Source organism: Argopecten irradians, chromosome 15 (genome assembly GCF_041381155.1).
Source record: "Argopecten irradians isolate NY chromosome 15, Ai_NY, whole genome shotgun sequence".
In the NCBI taxonomy this organism is placed as follows: Eukaryota; Metazoa; Mollusca; class Bivalvia; order Pectinida; family Pectinidae; genus Argopecten; species Argopecten irradians.
Window position 1 is genome coordinate 28,798,230 of NC_091148.1, and position 6,000 is coordinate 28,804,229.

Consider the following 6,000-nt stretch of genomic DNA (forward strand, 5'->3'; position numbering starts at 1 on the left):
TGTCAGTGAGTTGTATCAGAGTATGAGTTGTCAACCAATCAGGGTGTATGAGTGTTTGTCAACCAAATCAGGAGGTGTATGAGTTGTCAACCAATCAGATTGTATGAGCTTTGTCAACCAATCAGATTGTAATGAGTAGTCAACCAATCAGGATTGTAATGAGTTGTCAACCAATCAGGATGTATGTATGAGCTTTGTCAACCAATCAGTTTGTATGAGTATGTCAACATATCAGGATGTAAGATCTTGTCAACAGGAATCACTGGTGTATGAGCTGTTGTCAACCAATCAGATTGTATGAGTTGTCAACCAATCAGATTGTATGAGTTGTCAACCAATCAGGATGTATGAGCTGTTGTCAACCAATCAGATTGTATGAGTTGTCAACCAATCAGATTGTATGAGTTGTCAACCAATCAGATTGTATGAGTTGTCAACCAATCAGATTGTATGAGTTGTCAACCAATCATGGTATTGTATGAGCTGTTGTCAACCAATCAGATTGTATGAGTTGTCAACCAATCAGGATTGTATGAGTTTGTCTAACCCAATCAGGATTTGTAATAGTTGTCAACCAATCAGTTTTGTATGAGTTGTCAAACCAATCAGGGTGTATGAAGTTGTCAACCAATCAGATTGTATGAGTTGTCAACCAATCAGGATGTATGAGTTGTCAACCAATCAGATTGTATGAGTTGTCAACCAATCAGGATGTATGAGTTGTCAACCAATCAGGATGTATGAGTTGTCAACCAATCAGATTGTATGAGTTGTCAACCAATCAGATTGTATGAGTTGTCAACCAATCAGGGTGTATGAGCCGTTGTCAACCAATCAGGGTGTATGAGCCGTTGTCAACCAATCAGATTGTATGAGCCGTTGTCAACCAATCAGGGTGTATGAGCCGTTGTCAACCAATCAGATTGTATGAGCCGTTGTCAACCAATCAGATTGTATGAGTTGTCAACCAATCAGATTGTATGAGCCGTTGTCAACCAATCAGATTGTATGAGTTGTCAACCAATCAGGTTGTATGAGTTGTCAACCAATCAGATTGTATGAGCCGTTGTCAACCAATCAGATTGTATGAGTTGTCAACCAATCAGGATGTATGAGTTGTCAACCAATCAGATTGTATGAGTTGTCAACCAATCAGGATGTATGAGCTGTTGTCAACCAATCAGGGTGTATGAGTTGTCAACCAATCAGATTGTATGAGTTGTCAACCAATCAGGGTGTATGAGTTGTCAACCAATCAGATTGTATGAGTCAACCTGTTGTGAACCAATCAGGATGTATGAGTTGTCAACCAATCAGGTTGTATGAGTTTGTCAACCAATCAGGATGTATGAGCTGTTGTGTATGAGTTGTCCCAATCAGATTCTTGTATGACGTGTTGTCAACCAATCAGGGAGTATGAGTTGTCAACCAATCAGATTGTATCTGAGTTGTCAACCAATCAGGGTTTGTATGAGCTGTTGTCAACCAATCAGGATTTGTATGAGTTTTGTCAACCAATCAGGATGTTGTATGAGTTGTCAACCAATCAGATTGTATGAGTTGTCAACCAATCAGGATGTATGAGTTGTCAACCAATCAGGGTGTATGAGCTGTTGTCAACCAATCAGGATGTATGAGTTGTCAACCAATCAGATTGTATGAGCTGTTGTCAACCAATCAGGGTGTATGAGTTGTCAACCAATCAGATTGTATGAGTTGTCAACCAATCAGGATGTATGAGCTGTTGTCAACCAATCAGATTGTATGAGTTGTCAACCAATCAGATTGTATGAGTTGTCAACCAATCAGATTGTATGAGTTGTCAACCAATCAGATTGTATGAGTTGTCAACCAATCAGGATGTATGAGCTGTTGTCAACCAATCAGGTTGTATGAGTTGTCAACCAATCAGATTGTATGAGTTGTCAACCAATCAGGGTGTATGAGCTGTTGTCAACCAATCAGATTGTATGAGTTGTCAACCAATCAGATTGTATGAGTTGTCAACCAATCAGGATGTATGAGCTGTTGTCAACCAATCAGATTGTATGAGTTGTCAACCAATCAGATTGTATGAGTTGTCAACCAATCAGATTGTATGTATGAGCTGTTGTCAACCAATCAGATTGTATGAGTTGTCAACCAATCAGGATTGTATGAGTTGTCAACCAATCAGGATTGTATGAGTTGTGTCAACCAATCATTTGTATGAGCTGTTGTCAACCAATCATTTGTATGAGTTTGTCAACACAATCAGATTGTATGAGTTGTCAACCAATCAGGTTGTATGAGCTGTTGTCAACCAATCAGGATGTATGAGCTGTTGTCAACCAATCAGGTTGTATGAGCTGTTGTCAACCAATCAGGTTGTATGAGTTGTCAACCAATCAGGTTGTATGAGTTGTCAACCAATCAGGATGTATGAGCTGTTGTCAACCAATCAGGTTGTATGAGTTGTCAACCAATCAGATTGTATGAGTTGTCAACCAATCAGGATGTATGAGCTGTTGTCAACCAATCAGGTTGTATGAGCTGTTGTCAACCAATCAGGATGTATGAGCTGTTGTCAACCAATCAGGTTGTATGAGCTGTTGTCAACCAATCAGGTTGTATGAGCTGTTGTCAACCAATCAGGTTGTATGAGTTGTCAACCAATCAGGTATGAGCTGTTGTCAACCAATCAGGTTGTATGAGCTGTTGTCAACCAATCAGGTTTGTATGAGTTGTCAACCAATCAGTTTGTATGAGTTGTCAACCAATCAGATTGTATGAGTTGTCAACCAATCAGATTGTATGAGTTGTCAACCAATCAGATTGTATGAGTTGTCAACCAATCAGGATGTATGATGTTGTCAACCAATCAGGATGTATGAGCTGTTGTCAACCAATCAGATTGTATGAGTTGTCAACCAATCAGATTGTATGAGTTGTCAACCAATCAGATTGTATGAGTTGTCAACCAATCAGGATGTATGAGTTGTCAACCAATCAGATTGTATGAGTTGTCAACCAATCAGGATGTATGAGTTGTCAACCAATCAGATTGTATGAGCTGTTGTCAACCAATCAGGTTGTATGAGTTGTCAACCAATCAGGTTGTATGAGTTGTCAACCAATCAGGTTGTATGAGTTGTCAACCAATCAGGTTGTATGAGCTGTTTGTCAACCAATCAGGTTGTATGAGTTGTCAACCAATCAGGATTGTATGAGTTGTCAACCAATCAGGTTGTATGAGTTGTCAACCAATCAGGTTGTATGAGCTGTTGTCAACCAATCAGTTGTATGAGTGTTGTCAACCAATCAGGTTGTATGAGTTGTCAACAACCAATCAGATGTATGAGTTGTCAACCAATCAGGATGTATGAGAGTTGTCAACCAATCAGGTGTATGAGTTGTCAACCAATCAGGTGTATGAGTTGTAACCAATCAGGGTGTATGAGTGTTGTCAACCAATCAGGTTGTATGAGCTGTTGTCAACCAATCAGGATGTATGAGTTGTCAACCAATCAGTTGTATGAGTTGTCAACCAATCAGGTTGTATGAGTGTGTTGATTGTCAACCAATCAGGTTGTATGAGCTGTTGTCAACCAATCAGGTTGTATGAGTTGTCAACCAATCAGGAGTATGAGTTGTCAACCAATCAGGTTGTATGAGTTGTCAACCAATCAGGTTGTATGAGCTGTTGTCAACCAATCAGTTGTATGAGCTGTTGTCAACCAATCAGGATTGTATGAGTTGTTGTCAACCAATCAGGTTGTATGAGTTGTCAACCAATCAGGTTGTATGAGTGTTGTCAACCAATCAGTTGTATGAGTGTTGTCAACCAATCATTTGTATGATTGTCAACCAATCAGGATGTATGAGTTGTCAACCAATCAGTTGTATGTATGAGTTGTCAACCAATCAGTTTGTATGAGTTGTCAACCAATCAGTTTGTATGAGTTGTCAACCAATCAGTTGTATGAGTTGTCAACCAATAGTTTTGTGTATGAGTTGTCAACCAATCAGATTGTATGAGCTGTTGTCAACCAATCAGGATTGTATGAGTTGTCAACCAATCAGGATGTATGAGCTGTTGTCAACCAATCAGATTGTATGAGCTGTTGTCAACCAATCAGATTGTATGAGTTGTCAACCAATCAGGATGTATGAGCTGTTGTCAACCAATCAGTTTGTATGAGTTGTCAACCAATCAGGATGTATGAGTTGTCAACCAATCAGGGTGTATGAGCTGTTGTCAACCAATCAGGATGTATGAGTTGTCAACCAATCAGATTGTATGAGTTGTCAACCAATCAGGATGTATGAGCTGTCGTCAACCAATCAGGTTGTATGAGCCATTGTCAACCAAATATGATTTCTACAATGATGTATAAATTTATCTTTAACATTTTACTTACAACAAAATCTAGTGCAAAGTATTATTTTTCCACTGACCAATGTTTAAATAAGGAAGTTTCTATGTTTTGTCAAGTTGATTATATTTGGTTATACATTACCATATTTTACAGACGGTTGTATAGACAATTACTATCTTTGTATGTTTGTTCTTCCCAAGCAGTGTGGCAGAATGTGCTAGTTATGAATTAAAGTTGTCTTTGGGTGTGTTGATGCTAGTGCTGTATATGTACGTACTATGTTTATGATTATACAGATGTTATCAATTCCATTTCAATTCAAAATAGTTGATTGTATACATAAATTATACACTATGGGATTGGGTAACAGGCAGTGCCTGTATCAACCTTTCCACCCTTCCAATAATGTACAACATGTTATAAATACAAATTAAACATAAAATTACAAATAACAGATGTTATATATTCTCACTGATTATATGTTACATATTAAAAAAACCCAATCAAAATCAGAATTATGCACGTACAATATTCTTGTACGAGCAAAATAGTAATTTTCTATAAACAACAATCAATATAAGAATAGTGTGTGTGCATTATTTGTTTTATGAGCAAAATTATATATATTCATATACAACAGGTAAATAAGAATTCTGTATGCACAATATTCTTGTACGAGCAAAAGTATATATTTTTATATAAACAACAATCAAAATAAGAATTTTGTACGCACGATATTCTTGTACGAGAAAAAGTATATATTTTTATATAAAAAACAATTGAAATAAGAATTTTGCATGCACAATATTCTTGTACGAGCAAAAGTATATATTTTTATATAAACAACAATTAAAATAAGAATTTTGTATGCGCAATATTCTTGTACAACAAGCAAAAGTACATATTCTTATATAAACAACAATTAAAATAAGAATTTTGTAAGCATAATATTCTTGTACAAGAAAAAGTATATATTTTTATATAAACAACAATTAAAATAAGAATTTTGTATGCACAATATTCTTATCCAAGCAAAATTTTATATTTCTATATAAACAAGAATCAAAATAATAATTTTGTATTTTGTGTTATTATACTTTGTTGATTTTATATAAGATTGTACGGTGCTAGTATATTTGAAAAGTTGTTATTCTGACTAATTTGAGAATATGTTTGCTTTCAATGACATGGTGCTAAAATACCCAGGGCCTTTCATAAATGTCACACTTGCCTAACTAATAATTCAATCAACATTATTTATTACATATATTATTCAACAAATTTTTAGGTGCTATTAGACATCTCCCAATTTGCCGACACGGAGTATGGTAACCGACACGGATATTTGGGGGCCGCCTCGAAATGTAAAATAGGCAAAATAGTAACAAATACGTTATAAATAGAATAGACTTGTCGTGTCGTATCTTTTACAGGTAGGTATTATGACCTAATAGGATGGCATATACAGATCGTTTTCGCGGGAAATTTAAAAAAAAAGCAGCGCAGTCAATGGTCAAACTGAATTATTGGATAAGATATCAATGCGCCATATACATGTACATGATTCGACTGTTTTATTGTAAAAGCAAGTAAAATCACGGAAATTTATGCCTAATTAGTACCTGATTGAGTTATCCGAATT